The sequence below is a fragment of the Ammodytes marinus genome, assembly GCF_949987685.1.
Source record: "Ammodytes marinus genome assembly, chromosome: 10".
In the NCBI taxonomy this organism is placed as follows: Eukaryota; Metazoa; Chordata; class Actinopteri; order Uranoscopiformes; family Ammodytidae; genus Ammodytes; species Ammodytes marinus.
Window position 1 is genome coordinate 3,694,355 of NC_137214.1, and position 18,634 is coordinate 3,712,988.

Sequence of the window (18,634 nt, forward strand, 5' to 3'; positions counted from 1 at the left end):
GTAGAGGACGCTGGTGGTGTCGTAGAGCACCGAGTTGCTGTGGACGCTGATGACAAGTTTCTCGTCCATTTTTCTTTGTCTCTTCTTGTCCGTCGTCACAAAGTGAGTGACGTCGGGAGGAGCTCAACGCTGATTGGCTATCGCGGCGCGGCCGGCGGCAAAAAGTTCAATATTTTCAACTTCTGCGGCAGCCGCGCCGCCCCATTCGCGCCGCGCCGCGCCGCGCCGCCCCTGGCCGCGCCGCCCCATTCGCTCGCCGCCGGCCGCCGGTTCGCGCGGCGGCGCTCGAAATACATTGACTTTCTATTGAAACTCGCCGCGCGGCGATGTGCAGTGTGTTCGTACCTTAAGGCTATCTTCTTCTCCACCGGCAAGGTCTATAGATCTGGACCATGAAGGGAATGCTCCTAACTTGACCCTTAACATCAGGATCTGAATAGAGAATGACCAATAATGATGGGCTAAATTAAAGGACAGAAATACATTTTGCTCTAAGGATGAGCTCCAACCGATTCACTGAGCCATGCAGTCAATGACGTTCCCTAAGGTTTTACATTATGGTTTAACCTATGGTGAGATGAAGAGGGGGAAGAAAGGGGAACCTGGTCTATCTATCATTACCCGGCCCCCTGCCAACACAATCTCCCTCAGAAGGACCGCCCACAGTGACACGCTCAAATTATTCATGGGAATTGCAGACCACCTAGCACCCAGCAGGAATATCACTGATCCATCCTCAGCTCCATGGACACTTTAATTTGATAGTGTGAAATTGGAGCCCCTCAGAGGATCCTCCCCCAAAAAATCCCATTCCCTCTTTTTTTACTGTCACTGGTATTTCTCTGCAATTCCAGAAAAACGTATAATTTTTTTTCTTTTGAATGATATTCACAGGGCTATGATCTCTCACTTATTCTGTTCCCTCAATGTTTTTCCCCCAAAATGTTTTTATAACAATTTCCCTATAGAAAAGGCTTTTGGTCAAACTTATTTTATGTGTGCACTCATCCCCCTCAAAAATATTAATACAGATTTTGTCGTTTTCTCTCTCTATCTTTGTTGCACAACTACAACAATGGAAGCTGATGGAGTTCCATATGGGTAGTTAGATTGTTACACCTCAATGTAATGACACAATTCATAATTTAGCTCAATTAACCTGAGAGCAACCTTAAATAGCAGTTTCTATGAATTAGATGTTACTGTGGATGGATTTTTAATATTCAGCCTGTGTCAATGTGCAGTAATGTTTTCCTCTTCAAAATCTTCAAAGTCATACAATATATAACATTAACTCCCAGTTGCACATACTGCCCTAGTTTAGTCCAACACCACTGTAGCTCCCAGTGATGTTTTCAGATCCATTCAGAAATATTTATATATTCTATGTGGAAATGTACTTTTCAGAGCTTTCATGGCTTCTCACATCTGGTGCAAAAGCAAAGAATCCTCTCTAGTCGGAGTGGTTCACAACCTTCATCACAGTAGAGTTTGCCAACCTTGTCACCTCCCAGCCACTGTTTGTTTCTCTCTCCTTTTTATATCCTCTCTTCTCTATGAGCTCTGTCCACTGCATAAAAAAACATTTACATTAAGTTAAAAAGGAAACAGAAAAGTCTTCAGATTTGATTTAATGAGCTGCACTAGACCTCAACTTTTCTGGGAGTTTGTTCCAGATATGTGGAGCATAAAAACTGAACACTGCTTCTCCTTGTTTAGTCCTAACTCTGGGGACTGTAAGTAGACCTGTCCCAGATGACCTGAGAGCTCTGGACGGTTCATAACGTATCAGCAGATCAGTAATGTATTTTGGCCCTAAACCATTTGGTGCTTTATAAACCAACATCAATATTTTGAAATCAATTCTTTGGTTGACAGGAAGCCAGTGTAAAGACCTCAGAACTGGGGTAATGTGATCCACTTTTTTTGGTCCTAGTGAGGACTCGAGCAGCAGCATTCTGAATTAGCTGGAGCTGTCTGATTGATTGTTTTCGGAAGGCCTGCAAGGACACTGTTACAGTAGTCAAGTCTAGTAAAGATAAATGCATGGACAAGTTTTTCTAAATCCTGCAGAGACATAAGCCCTTTAATTCTTGATATGTTTTTAAGGTGGTAGTAGGCTGACTTAGTAATTGATTGACTGTCTTTTTTGACATTCAAGTCTGAGTCTATGACTACACCAAGATTTCTGGCTAGGTGTATGGTTTCTAACAGTGCTCAGTGCTTGTATCGGACTATAGTCTCCTGGTGATATGGTTATGTAGATTTGTGTGTCGTCTGCATAATTATGGTAACATAATTGGTATTTATTCATAATCTGAGCTAGTGGGAGCATGTAGATGTTAAACAGAAGAGGCCCAAGAATGGATCCTTGGGGAAACCTGCATGCAATATTTGTTCGCTCAGATGTGAAATTGCCTATTGACACATAGTAGTCTCTGTCCTTTAAGTAGGATTCAAACCAGCTTAGTACAGTTCCAGAAAGTCCAACCCAGTTTGTAAGTCAGTCTAGTAATATGTTTTGGTCAACTGTGTGAAGTACATTCCTAGAGAGGCCTCTTTCAGATATTTCACCCTTGACGTCCTCCTCCTATCTATTCTATCTCTCATTGCAGGTCACAAACAGCCGTTATGCTCCGTAGCTATAGCAGTGGGCCATATTGCTCCACGTTTGATCACATTTGAAGGATTTGATTTAAATCCGTCCCTTCACTATATTCCACCCACCCACATATTCCTTTTTACTGAGCAATCCATCACATTCGTGAACCACCTTCCTTGACTTTAATTTGCATTGCCCAGATTGAATATGTGGTATATACATAAGTACATACTGTATCTACCATATGCATACAAAAGGGAACAACATTAAACTTCTAAGTGAACTCAAACATTAAAGGGTGCAAGTTATATTAAAGACATATTCATTGGAGCTATCTGATAATATATATGTTATATTACATATGATATCCCTTTTAATTGGGCCCACTGTCAGTCTGATATGCTGTGCTGTATGTCCTGCATTTGTCTTATCCTTCAGTTAGCACTGCAATGCCATACAGTCAGGAAAGTCTCTTCAATATTTGTGTGTATGAGTGTGTGTGTGTGTGTGTGTGTGTGTGTGTGTGTGTGTGTGTGTGTGTGTGTGTGTTTTCATCAGGATGTGAACAAAAGGCTAAACGAAACAGTGGACCTCATACGACAGCAACAGGAAGGCATCCAAAATAAACTTCTGCCCACAACCCCTTAGTCTCTATAGCAACAGCTGCTGAGGCTCTGTGCAGGTTTTAACACTAATCTGATTTTCTCTGTTCAACTCTTAATTTCTGTTTGAATGTACACTGTAATTTTTTTCCTGGTAATTTGCTATATAAAATGTTTACTTTCATCAGTGGGTCATATGCAAAATCACCATTGTTTTAACTCACTATTTGATAGATAGGAACTTAACAGACAGTTAACTAGATAACTATCTTACGGACTCTTTCCGACTCCCTCACTCACCTCCCACAGGACACACACCGCAATATAAAGGCAACTTCTAGCTATTGCCACACTCTGACTTGCCATCAGACTGGATTGCATGACTAAGCCAATGTAATGTATAACTTTATTTAAACAGGGACAATATACAAAACAAACATTAACCTTGTTTAGAGCAAGGAGAGATGCATTGTACCAGGTGTTAGCAAACTGCTATTTTCCACCTGTAGTCCCTGGGCAGGTAAGAACAATAAATACTACAAATCTAAACAAGACACAATAATATCTAGACACGGGACATTAAAAGGATAACAAGATTCAATGATATAAATACATAGGATAGAAAAGTTTAAGAAAAGCACTACATCACATATTTTATAAAAATATACCCCTATCCTACTAGCACTATTCTATAAGTGTGTGCAGGTCTGTTGCGTGTTGCGTTAACCAATGAACATTATAATCCAGAACTCTATCGTTAACACTTCCAAAATGAACTTGATATTCGTCAAGGGAAGTTAAGACTGTAACATGAAAGGCCAAAAAGAAAGAAACAAGAAAAAGAAAGAAATATTTTTTCAAGTTTGAGTAAGCCTCGCCATTTTGAACATTCACATCACTCACAATGTCCTCTGAGGGAATACAGGCTCACTCAGTTGATTATAGACTTTGGCTGTGCGCTGAGCTTTATGCGGGAGAGGAACCCATCAGAGAGGCAAATTGTCAAGCCGAGAAAGGACCGCTTTTCAGACAGGTTTGTGCATACGCATGGAAATGATTTGCCACAATCTAACTAGAAAATAAAAGCTTTACAACTTTATATCAAACAACAAGCTACAGTATGTAGTATGGGGAGAATGTTGTATGATTTACTTTTCTGTAAATGTTATGTTTTCAAATTTCGCATTTCAAACATTACAATATGATGTGACGTGACTGCATTCGGTCTCCTGTGTTAACAAGCAAGGCTGTATTGTGACAGAGATAAGGAGTGAAGTGAAGCGTGCAACGATGGTATCTGGGAGGTCTTGCTAGCTTGTGTCGGTTTGTCAGCAAGAGCTTATTAAGAAACAAAGTTGCACCAAGTGTGTGAAAAAGGAAATCAAAGGAAGGCGACACCCTTTTCTGTGTACCCGCAGGGACAGGGAGCATCCATGGCGCAGCTGGGCTTGTTGTGAGGCCTTGAAGCGAGAGCCCCCCCCCCCTCTCTGGTGCCTGCAGGGCAGACCACACCCTGCTGCTGCCCTACAGGCCACAAGATGTCTGGCAAGGGCAGCACACAGATGGAGGAGAGAGTGTGTGTGTGTGTTTTTGTCAATGAGTGATTCTTGAATAATGTCAACTGCAAGGTACAGGGCCGTTGCTAGGAATTCTGGGCCCCCTGAAAGAATATCGGTGTGGGCCCCTCTACCCCATTCATTGCCACCTTCAATTTTCTAGTTTTTTCAGTGTTCTTGACGGTGCCTGGTACACCCAATTTGTTTCTTTTTTTTTTTTTACAATTAACGACTTAACAAGTCAGAGTATTATTATGTAAATTATGTATTATTAGTTGTCTTATTCTAGGAGTGATGGTAAGTGATTTGCAACTGTTTAAACAGCCACTATGCGGGCACTCCAACGGGTATCAGACATGTGGTGAAGGGAGCAGCAGTGTTTTCCGCTAGTGCCTGCCTCCAATGTGCAGCTGGGTACAAATAGTGCAGAGATCGTGACCCTCCTAGGGAGGTTCGGGGGTATGCCCCCCCGGGAGATTTTTTTTACCTTTTTAAAGTGAAATGCATGAATCTGGTGCACTTTGAGAGGAAAATTATGAGGCAAAATCTAAGAAATTTTGTGTGAACAACTTTTTTCTGTGTACTAGGCCTACTTATTTTTGGAATAATTTGGAGACACTGAGTCAGATGAATGAAATGAAGCTATTGAAGAAAGACACATGTATTTACCATAAACATATTAATATAAAATAGAATATTATGCAAATAAACATCTTTCTATATTATTTTCTAAAGAAACCACTTAACTTTACATGAAGAACTCTGTTGTCCAGCTTTCTTTTTGTTCAGGGTGAAATAGGCTATAGAGAACATACACAGTGCATGGGCAACTGAGGGCATTTTTTCCAAATGTTTTTAAATAAACTCAATAATGTCCAACTAGATTAAATCATAGTCTGTTTCTTACATCAGAATACTGAGGAAAGTAAAAAAAAATGAAAAACATGGTTCAGTGACAGTAGGCCTACTTCTCCTCTCCTCTCTGTCTGTATGTCACTGCTATAGGGAGGAGGAGAGGGGCTGCTACACTAGTCTCAGTCAGCAGCGCTCTATGCATTATTTTTAGCCTGGAAATCCAGACCCTGATATCTTGAACGATAGAGGGTCTGGCCACGATCATTAGTAATTTCCAACTCAAGGGGCAGCTCCTACTCGTGCATTTCAAATGCCACTGCACGCAGTTGGATAGCACTACAACCAATCAGAGCGATGCACAAGGCGACGTAAGCCCCTTTCGTTTAGCGAACAGCTGTTAAACTGTTAAATTAAACGTTTGCCATTGTCGGTCGGCAAAATAGAACATTCCACTTACTTGCTAATGAAAGGTTTGAGTGCCGTCTTCCAAATCGTAAAGGGTCGAGGCCAAAGCAGTCTCAAACTCACACAACATATCCGCAGCCATATTTGATGTTTACTATCACGGCTTCGACGTCGCATGCACGTCACTGTCGTCATCCGGTTACTTCCTCCCCAGATCACCATATAAAGGGCTCTGGCGCGCCCATATTAGATAGAACCAATTGAAACGTGAGCCCAGATTTCTGGTCTTCTTGATAAAGCTTCAACGGAGCGTGTCCAGACCAACACGCGCAGTAAATTTAATTTGCCAGCGCCTAGTGGCAGGTCTGGGAATGCCAGGCTACATTATTTTATGATTCGTGGCAAACTAAACTGAACGATTAGAAGACAGACAGCTTAATTTGTTTAGCTAGTTAACTGCTGAGTTAGCGTGCTGTGCTTCTCTGGACCGACAGAAAAGATTAAAATATCGCGTGTTCACGCGGAATGCAGGTGGACAGGTGAAGCCTACTCATGGGACAATGTTGGGCTTTATAACTTATGTTTTATTTCACTTACTTGCAGTAACAACCAGCGTCATTCACGTCTATTCTGATCCGAAAATTATTAGCGTATTTAACCGAAACGCTCATCCGCCGTGAGTGATGCACCGCGGGTGCATGCTTGTGTTTGTGTATTTGTGCACCGGCGCTGGCTGAGACACACAGACAGACAGCGCAGCGAGGAGCTGCCAGATTCTTCAGAGACGCGAGGGTGGGGGCGGGTGGACCAAACCATTATTTAAGAAGGGGCTAAGGGGGTATTTGAAATTATTGAAATTAGAATATTGTATGACTTGTGGCTTTGTTTTGATTCGGATTCATTCGTATGAATATATAATAGTTCACTGTATGCATAATCATTTTGTCATAGAGGCTACTGGGGGGTTTGTGTGGGCCCTAGCGGGCTGTGGGCCCTTATAATTGTCATAACGTACCCCCCTATACGACGGCGCTGGCAAGGTACCTAAATGTTTTGCTTCCGTTTCAAATAGGAACATACAATATGTGCCATGCTACATATAGATTTCCCACAAGAGGTTGCAGTATGAAGTGAAAAGACAATACATTTAAAAAGCCACGCACTTGCAACACATTTACTAATGTCTGTATCTGATGTCTGTGTAGTTAATTGTTTGTGTGTTAACAGCAATTTCACTGTTTCGCAGGAAAAACGTATATGATGTATCAGTCTGGCGATCTTTCTTCTTGGGAACATGTTACTTTCCATTGTTAAGTTACTTTATTAGTCAATGGTTGGTTACGTTGAAATGTGTCTTTTCGCATCTCAAGTTACCACACTTCAGAGGGGGTCAGAGCGCAGGGTCAGCCGTAGTACAGCGCCCTGGAGCAGTTTTGGGGTTAAGTGTCTTGCTCAAGGACACAATGGTAGAGATGGTGGGCACCGTATATGTAATAGCAGCCACCACTAGTTTTACTACTAACACCCTCTTGTTCGGTGCCTGGGATCGAACTATCGACCTCATGGTTACTGGTCGGCCACCTTTCCTCTAGGTCTAGGCCATCCGACTGCCGACCTGACTGCTGTCCAGAAGGCCATCATTGACACCCTCAAGCAAGAGGGTAAGGCACAGAAAGAAATTTCTGAGCGAATAGGCTGTTCCCAGAGTGCTGTATCAAGGCACCTCAGTGGGAAGTCTGTGGGAAGGAAAAAGTGTGGCAGAAAACGCTGCACAACCAGAAGAGGTGACCGGACCCTGAGGAGGATTGTGGAGAAGGGCCGATTCCAGACCTTGGGGGACCTGCGGAAGCAGTGGACTGAGTCTGGAGTAGAAACATCCAGAGCCAACGTGCACAGGCGTGTGCAGGAAATGGGCTACAGGTGCTGCATTCCCCAGGTCAAGCCACTTTTGAACCAGAAACAGCGGCAGAAGCGCCTGACCTGGGCTACAGAGAAGCAGCACTGGACTGTTGTACTTTTTTCGGATGAAAGCAAATTTTGCATGTCATTCGGAAATCAAGGTGCCAGAGTCTGGAGGAAGACTGGGGAGAAGGAAATGCCAAAATGCCTGAAGTCCAGTGTCAAGTACCCACAGTCAGTGATGGTCTGGGGTGCCATGTCAGCTGCTGGTGTTGGTCCACTGTGTTTTATCAAAGGCAGGGTCAATGCAGCTAGCTATCAGGAGATTTTGGAGCACTTCATGCTTCCATCTGCTGAAAAGCTTTATGGAGATGAAGATTTCATTTTTCAACAAGACCTGGCACCTGCTCACAGTGCCAAAACCACTGTTAAATGGTTTACTGACCATGGTATTACTGTGCTCAATTGGCCTGCCAACTCTCCTGACCTGAACCCCATAGAGAATCTGTGGGATATTGTGAAGAGGAAGTTGAGAGACACCAGACCCAACACTGTGGATGAGCTTAAGGCCGCTATCGAAGCATCCTGGGCCTCCATAACACCTCAGCAGTGCCACAGGCTGATTGCCTCCATGCCACGCCGCATTGAAGCAGTCATTTCTGCAAAAGGATTCCCGACCAAGTATTGAGTGCATAACTGAACATAATTATTTGAAGGTTGACTTTTTTGTATTAAAAACAGGATTAAGGACTATTTAACCGCAAACTGTACATGCCCGGTTACTGAACACTGACTTACTGCCAATGAGATTGATGCTTTGTGACTTTTTATTTAATTTTTTATTGTGTTTTGTGTCTTGTTTTAAGTGTGAAATTTTGTTTTTTTAATGTGAATCTTTTATGTTTTTATGCTGCCTTCTTGGCCAGGACTCTCTTGAAAAAGAGATTTTGAATCTCAATGAGTATATTCCTGGAAAAATAAAGGTTAATAAAAAAAAATAAAAAAAGCAGAGGATAGAATATCTATGCAATTGGGATATTTCAGGACCAGAAGTGAGCAGCATTGGTGGTAGTCATCTTGCTTTCATTCACGCAATGACAATGTTGACCTTCTTAGTTCAGCGTGTTAGCGTGCCAACATTTGCCACGACATACGAGGTCAGCAGGAGCCATGATGAAAACGAAGTAGAAACGCATAGACGCTAACGTTAGCCACAAACATTGCTATGATGGCCAGCTATACGAGGTTCTACTATCATGGGTATTGTGTTGTAATGGAAAACGACCTCAATAAGATTCCTCCATACCAAAGATGTTTAATTATGATTAATGCTAGGTTTATTTTGACAGTGAAAGACAGAATATCAAAAAGAAAATCCAGAAAATCACATAAAAAAATGAAAATATATTTTGCATTTCATTGAGTGAAATAAGTATTTGATCCCCTATCAAAACATTGCTTAGTTCTTGGTGGAGAAACCCTTGTTGGCAAGTACAGAGGTCAGACGTGTATTGTAGTCGAAGACCAGGTTTGCACACATCTCAGGATGATATTTGGACCACTCCTCTTTGCAGATCCTCTCCTAATCTTTCAGGTTTCGTGGCTGTCGCTTGAGCTTCATTTCCCTCCACAGATCTATTGGATTAAGGTCCGGAGACTGGCTAGGCCACTCCATGACCTTAATGTGCTTCTTCTTGAGCCACTCCTTTGTTGGCTTTGCTGTATTTTTAGGGTCATTGACATGCTGGAAGACCCATCCACGACCCATTTTTACGGACCTGGCTGAGAGAAAGAGGGTACATGGCCCCATCCATAGTTCCCTCGATGCAGTGAAGTCCACCTGTCCCCTTAGAAGAGAAACACCCCCAAAGTATAATGCTTCAACCTCCATGCTTGACTGTGGGGATGGTGTTCTTGGGGTCATAGTCAGAATTCCTCTTCCTCCAAGCATGGCGAGTCACTATGATACCAACTAATTTGATTTTGTTTTAATCTGACCACATCACCTTCTCCCAAGCATTCAGGTGTTCATTGGCAGACTTCAGACGGTTCTGTACATGTCCCTTCTTGAGCAGGGGGACTTTACGGGCACTACAGGATTTTAATCCATTACGGCACAGTGTGTTACCAATGGTTTTCTTGGTGACTGTGGTCCCAGCTGCCTTGGGATCATAAACAAGCTCCTCTTATGTAGATCTGGACTGATCCCTCACCTTTCTCATGATCATTGATACCCCACAAGGTGAGATCTTGCATGGAGCCCCAGACCGAGGGAGATTGAGGGTCATTTTGTGTTTCTTTCATTTTCGAATAATCGCACTAACAGTTGTCTCCTTCTCACCCAGCTTCTCGTCAATGGTCTTGTAGTCTATTCCGGCCTTGTGCAGGTCTACAATCTTGTCCCTGATGTCCTTAGACAGCTCTTTGGTCTTGCCCATTATGTAGATGTTGGAGTTTGATTTATTGACTCTGTGGACAGGTGTCTTTTATACACAAGGTAGCAAGTTGAGACAGGTGTGTTTTATACAGGAAACTAGTTGAGATTAGGAATACTTTTTTAAAGCACGAGGACTAATGCAAAATCATTTATATATTTTTTTTATGTGATTTTCTGGATTTTCTTTTTGATATTCTGTCTATCACTGTTAAAATAAACCAAGCTTTAAAATTATAGACCGCTCATTTCTTTGTAAGTGGGCAAACTTAGAAAACCGTTGAGGGATCAAATACTTATTTCCTCCATTGTACCCATTAGCCTCGTTTAAGTAGGAGCCGTCTTGCTCAGACCTGCGCAATTATGACGCGCGTCTTGCTGAGTACACAGCATTTTTGCAGCATTTATGCTGTGCGCTCAGCAAGACGCGCATCATAATTGCGCAGGTCTGAGCAAGACGGCTCCTTCTCAAACGAGGCTAATATCTACTCGCTGACATGCAACCATATGTAATGGTCTGAATGAGACTAAAAGGAAGTTCGAATGAGTTAAAAAACAAAACAATCATGTCAATCTTCTACCTCTCCTTCCTCCACCTTTTCTCGCACAAGTCTGCCTGAAAAGAAAAGCTCTGCGCGTTCAGTGGAGACTGTGAAAGGGGGAAAAAGCAGATGAAAAGGCCAAAAGAATAAGAGAGGAAGAAAGAAAGAAGAAGAAGAGAGAGAGGTTCCTTTGATGTTCTCTGCTACAACACATCACAAAGTCAACTCAAAGGGGTTTGTTAAAAATGCATGACATGCATACAACTAGAAAATAAGTAATGAACTTAGAGAAATAAAGATCAAATGATTTCATACCAGCCGCAAACTTCAAAGAATCAACTTGACTCGAGGGGAAGAAAAATGGAGGGGGAAAAATACACATCAGGGATTTTTTCCTCACTGAGATTGCAGACTAATTATCCTTCTGTACCACAGACCGGGTCAGACAGAGCTGGAACTGAAGAACTGAACCTTTGAACGGACCGAAGGGGAAGGGGCTAAGGGGTTGTTTGGTTCTCCGAGAGCAGTTAAGGCAAACTATCAAAATATGTGCTCCGTCAAGTTAGCCTTACAAAATACTCCAAGTGAATCTGCCGTGCCAGCGGGGAGGGTAATAGACACAATCTGAATTTGTATTACAGAGATGGAAAAACTGGTTCCACATAAGAAGCATGATAATTTGCTACATAGTTACATTTCGGGGGGCTGTGGCGAAGCGGGTAGGGCGGTTGGCCACTGGAGTGCAGGGTTGGTGGTTCGATCCCCTGTCACCGTGCCACATGTCGAAGTGTCCTTGGGAAAGACATTGAACCCTGAATTGCTCCCGATAGTTAGCTTGCACCCTGCGTGGTAGCTGCTGCTATCAGTGTATGAATGCGCGTGTGTTTGCGTGAATGTGTACAAAACAATGTAAAAAAACAGGTTTTTAAAAGCGCTATATAAGTGGAGTCCATTTACATGCAACTGCAGCCATTAGCATCTAGGATAAGAAAAAGTAAAAATGAACAATTACAAGAGGACTGTAATGAGCATTCAATGGAAGTTGGACGACGTTTCCAACATCACACAGATACCTTTTGTTCTCTCCTGGTTTGAGACATATGTTGGCCCACATTTCACCATCTGGCAGTGGACACAAGCATGACATGACCAGACACTACCGCAACATTATCACTTTGGCTGTATTTGTTATCTTAATGGAACACATTCAATAATTTCACTATGTAACACCAAAGCTGGCTGTAGATAAAAAAGAATGACATGTGAAACTTTTTTCATTCAGCTGACTTTGTGTGAAATTCAACACCCCCAAGCATCTCTATAAAACTACAACTGACGCTATATCTAGAAGTTTTGGGGATAAAGGGCGGGGGAAATAGCAGATATGGGTAGCTTCTAATCAAATTCAAGCCAGCTATTCACATGTTTAAATATAGCCAACAGCAAGGTGAGATCAACCCATACTCTGTCAGTGTGGTTCTGCAAGTAAGAAAGAAAATATAGACAGACGGACGGACAGACAGACAGATAGACAGACAGAAAGATCGATAGATCGATCGATAGCTTTATATTTTCAAAAGGTCCTATACGTCAAACATGGTGCAACTTTTCCACTCCATCTCTCAGCTCAGTTTTTTCTCCCAATGGTTTCTGTATTCAATATTCACATATGTAATCCACTGAATTTGAAATCATTTTCAGCTTAAGTCAATGAATGCAACCATAAGCCCGTGGTGGCTAAACCCCAGGAGCATATGAATACATCAGCAGAGAAAAAAGAAAAGGGGAAAGGCATTGGGAGGAGTAGAACACCACTGGATCCTTTTCCCCCCTCAGGTCTCCCCTGCCCCCCCCCCCCCCAGATAAAAAATGTAATGGGCTTAACCCATGTATGGTGTAGTTGTTGAGGGTTCTCTAACATGATCCAGACTGTGCCAAACCAGATCCCACCAAGAGAGAAGCAAAAATCAATGCCATGATACACACAGTCCCACAAATGAGATTTCCTCCATAGTGTTGCGTGTGTGTGTGTGTCTTTACTGTACGCCCTTGTGCTTTGTGTGTGTTCGGGGTGAGTCTGCATATTTGGTATGGGCGGCTGGTGGGTGGTAAACGTCTGACATTTCCTCACAGCTGGGGGTTTTGTGGGCATGCTCCGGGGTAGAAAATAACGTGTTGGTGTACAGAGGGGAGAGGAGAGAGAGAGAGAGGGGGGGATGTGAGTGGTAGCAGGCAGAGAGAGAGAGAGAGAGAGAGAGAGAGAGAGAGAAAAGCCTGGGGCTCCCGACTGTGGTGGCATTGCAGGAAGGTTTTATTGGAAGGCTAGTCTTGTCTCGCTCTCTCTCCCTCTCTCTCTCCCGCTCTCTCTCTCTGCAGGGTGTGTGTTCTCTTTAGCAGGAGCCCAGATGAATTATTAGGCTGAATCAAGAGACAGCATCGAGGGAGAAGATAGAAGGTGCTAAACGGCAGTGCTGAGAATGGGAATGAGCAATGTTGAGAGTGAGATGAAGGAGGTAGGCTACAAAGGATCAAGACATGTAGAAAGTGGAAGTCCCCCACAATATACAGGTGAAACTCGAAAAATGTGAATATTGTGCGAAAGTTCATTTATTTCAGTAATTCAACCTAAATGGTGAAACTAATATATTATATAGACTCATTACATTCAAAGTAAGATATTCCAAGCCTTTATTTGTTATAATTGTGATTACTATGCCTTACAGTTTATGAAAACCCCAAATTCAAAATCTCAGAAAATTAGAATATTACATAAAATCAATAAAAAAAGGATTTTAAATACAGAAATGTCGGCCCTCTACAAAGTATAATCATGCATATGTACTAAGTACTTGGTTTGGGCCCCTTTTGCATGAATTATTGCCTAAATGCGGCGTGGCATGGATGCTATCAGCCTGTGGCACTGCTGAAGTGTTATGGAAGCCCAGGTTGCTTTGATAGAGGCCTTCAGCTCGTCTGTATTGTTGGGTCTGGTGTGTCTCATCTTCCTCTTGACAGTACTCCATAGATTATCTATGGGTTTCAAGTCAGGAGAGTTGTCTGGCCAATCAACACAGTAATACCATGGTCAGTCAACCAGTTACTTGTGGTTTTGGCACTGTGGACAGGTGTCAAGTCTTGCTGTAAAAAGTAATTCAGCATCTCCATAAAGCCTGTCAACAGACAGGAGCATGAAGTGCTCTAAAATCTCCTGGTAGACAGCTGTGGTGACTTTGGACTTGATGACACAGTGGACCAACACCATCAGATGACTTGGTGCCACAAATCATCACTGACTGTTGTAACTTGACACTGGTCATCAAGCAACTTGGATTTTGTGCCCCTCCACTCTTCCTCTAGACTGTGGGACCTTGATTTCCAAATGAAACGCAACATTTAATTTGGATCAGTGATGATTTGAGGTATCATGTCATCTGCTGCTGTTAGTCCACTGTGTTATCAAGTCCAAAGTCACCACAGCCATCTACCAGAAGATTTTAGAGCACTTCATGCTTCTGTCTGTTGACAAGCTTTATGGTGATGACAATTTCCTTTTCCAGCTGGACTTGGCACCTGCCCACAGTACCATAAACCACTGGTAACTGGTTGACTGACCATGGTATTACTGTGCATGAATGGCCAGACAACTCTCCTGACCTGAACTCCATAGAGAAACTATGGACAATTGTCAAGAAGATGATACACACCAGACCCAACAATACAGACGAGCTGAAGGCCTCTATCAAAGCAACATGAGCTTCCATAACACCTCAGCAGTGCACAGACTGATTGCATCCATGCCACGCCGCATTGAGGCAAGAAGAATTCATGCAAAAGGGGCCCAAACCAAGTACTTAGTACATATGCATGATTATACTTTCTAGAGGGCCGACATTTCTGTATTTAAAATCCTTTTTTTATTGATTTTATGTAATATTCAAATTTTCTGAGATTTTGAATTTGGGGTTTTTATAAACTGTAAGCCATACCAGTGTTAATTTCGTAGACTAAGACTATGACGAAAAATATTCGTCTACGAACCTTTTTCACGGACGTAAACTAAATAAAAACTAAATAAAAAGGCAGATGTGATGACGAAGACTGAGACTAATTTAACTGACACTATAGTCTACGAATAGGAACTAGACGAAACTGTTAGGGCGGGACGAATGGAGAAGAGATCCAATCAGAACTACTCTTTTTGTGGGACAAGTTGGGAAGAAATCCAATCAGTGCAAAGCAGCGAATGAAAATCGACGGGAGACCGCGCAGGTGTGAGCGGGTGGAGTGAGCCGCTGTGCTAAAAAACTCTGCGGTATGATGGACAAAAATGATAGTCAGGGATATCCTGCCCGTTAACGATGTCTAGGGGAACGGCTAAGTTCCGCGATCTGTTTGTAGTAGGCTCTGTCTCGAGCTTGAATACACAGAGTCATGTCCCCAAACTGACTGCGAAACTATATAGGAAATGAACTGTGAAACTGCCGCCGCCGTCCGTTAGTTTCTGTTTTTAAGTTACAATCAACTCCGACGCATGGACAGCGTTCAATTAAAACCTCTAATTATATTATCTAAAAGGCTTTGATGCAAAAGAAGTCCGAACACACACAGCGGCAGCAGTGTTGCTTAAAGGAAGGCGCAGTTGCTCAATTTTATCAGCACCTCAACTGCGTGCTGCTGCTGCTGCCCAGGGGCGGCCTTAACGATCTCGGGGCCCGTTTCAAGACCTAGTGTGGGGCCCCCCACTTTTTTAAAATATTTTCTTTATTTTATTTTTTTTTATAAATAATGCTTGTGCATGCTCCCCGCAAAAAGCAAAAAGATTGTGGAATCCAGTTGGTTCATAGACAGATCATGAGATAATGGACCCCCGGGTACAGGCTCTTAAAGCCCCCCCTCCCCCCTATCCAGTCAGGTACACTGATTTTATGTGAGATTATTACTAATGAAATAGAACACATGTTTTGTATTACAACCATTAAATCTGTGTCTGTATTGCATATTCAAAACTTAATACCATTCAATGAAGAAAAACACTTAGTCGACGAAGTCCGCTGTAGATTTAGTCAAACTAAAATCTGCTTATATTTAGTAGACTAGACTAAGACTAAAATATTTTAGATGACTAGAATAGGACTAAGACTAAATGGTGTGATATTCAAAAGACTAAGACTAAGACTAAATCAGAATTTGCTGCCAAAATTAACACTGAGCCATACTAATCACAATTATAACAAATAAAGGCTTCAGCTTCACCTATCTCACTTTGCATGTAATGAGTCTGTATAAGATATTATTTTCACCTTTAAAGTTGAATTACTGAAATAAATGAACTTTTGCACGATATTCTAATTTTTCGAGTTTCACCTGTATACCTATATGTAGACCCCCATTTCCATTTTTAACTTCACACCTGCATAAATTGGAATTACCTTTCAATTACTGCTGATAAATCTACATAAGGCTTTGGGGGAGATTCCACTTTTAAGCCGGCAAACGAGACTAATTAACTAACGAGACCTGGGGGGTTCGTGAGGAGGTTGGCTTTTTTCTGCACCATTACCTATACACTCTTTTTTCATGTCTTTATGTTGTTTCCCAGTAGAACTAGTGTGTGTGTGTGTGTGTGTGTGTGTGTGTGTGTGTGTGTGTGTGTGTGTGTGTGTGTGCATGTCTGCTTACATGAAATACATGTTTGGGTGCATGCTTCTTGTGTTAACTCCCCCCTGCATGAACACTTGTGTTTAGGGATGATTGAGGGAGCATGTAGTGTAAACAAAGGCTATAAAATAATAATGGCACTGAAACAGTAGGTTTGGACATTCTCAGCGTTTGGGGGGGCTCACACATTCTCACTCTCCTGCTGGGCTGACTGCAGCATTTCAAAGCAACACACTAGAGATGACAGGGGAAAATGCTGTGCCAATTAGGGTGCAGAGAGAGAAAGACAAAAGAAGGTGGGTGCGGCACAGAGAGAGAGAGGGACAGTAAGAAGAAAGAGTAACAAGCCAGAAAGACAAAATAATGGCCTTCCACTGTCAGGGCGAACTCTGAGCCCAACACAGGCAGGAGAGGAGGTAAACACCAGTGGGACAAACAAGTCAGCAGGGACCAGAGAGAGAGAGAGAGAGAGTGATCGAGGGACGGGTAAATTGGCCTCTCTTTCCCTCAGGCTCAGCCGCTTCACAATGGAGCCTCACTGGGAAAGAAAGTAACGGTCCAAACAGGACCCCCAGGGGACACAGAGGTGTGTGTGAGTGTATGTGTGTGCGTGCGTGTGTGTCAGAAAGGGAAAAAGTAAATGACAGTCATAGATAGGGAGCTCGGTGAGGGAGAGAGCAATACTGTGGGATCTGTGGGCAAGCTTGTCACCACTGGTCAGACTGACAGTGTTGGGCGGGTTTAGGACTGGAATGACTCAAGGCATTTTAGTACTTTTTTTTGTTTGCCTTTTGTCTTGGGCTGCCGAACAAGCTCACGTTGGCGTATGCAAAGTATTTGTTTCCAGCAAAGCATGGACGGAAATTAAACCATGTTTCAAGCATAACATTCAAATAACCCTAACTCTTCAGCTGTGAAAGTGTTAATGTGATGAATATGAATATACAGTGTAAGTATATTTATTTGCAAATGCATTAAAGAATTCTGTATTTTATTTATGGATATATTCCTGAATTTGGGATCTCATGATAATGAGAAATAACCTCCAAATTATGAAATTCTTATTTTCCGTAATCTGGAGTAAAAATGTAAGGTTTTTATCAATCATTATAAAGTGAATGGTATTATTATATGTGTGACATGTTATGCCTTAGGTGCATAACCAATCAGATGTCCCAATTAAATAATGCTGCTATGGAAACCATCACTTGAGAGTTCATGCATTAGACTTGTCAGGTTAACAATATCATTAGCACCACAATTAGGATGTAGAGGGTTAGGGGTGAAGGTTGCTCTCTATACATCAGAAATACATCAAAGTTATTCAATAATATGTCCACGCCACCATTTAGTTACAGCTTTCAAACTTAAGCATAGGTCTATACATTTACAGTTTTTTGAATGTGATTTAGCAATATGGCGGAGATTCCAATCAAGTCACTGAATCTGGGGATCATATGAATGATGTTATACCTCTTATCACGTCATTATGAGATCCTTTCTTGTTGATATGAGATAGTAAGTTGTTAATTAAGAGATAAGGCCCCCCAAGTTAAGTGCCAGAGGTAATCAGTCTGTCATCACACACTTGGCTACTCAACCTGTGTTACTGTTAAAAATGGCTAAACGATGACTAAATGATTCAAATAAATGATATAATTAGACTTTTAGAGAGAGAGATTCTTTCTTAGAGGAAAATGGGGGAGACTTTTAGACCGAACATGTATTTTTTTAACAATGCAAAAAAGATTGGAACCCCCTTGCTTTGGCACATAAATGCACATCATCTTTAATAATTGAATAATACTCATTGGAATTTCAAAATGTTTTCGAATGTTACTTGTTGAAAAGGAAAAATATGATCTGACAACTTTACGTGCAGTCATTCATAAACTCTTTCAATAAATAAGAGATGAACATAAGTTCCTAACAACCAAGGGCGTAGGATTATATAGGGACGGTAGGGTCCCGACCCTACCAAAATCCAGCCTCTACTGTGTAGTCCCTACCAATAATACACCCGCTGTCCGTATTGTTTAGGCAATAATTATAGTACACAAAGGGTTAAAAATCAGTCTCTG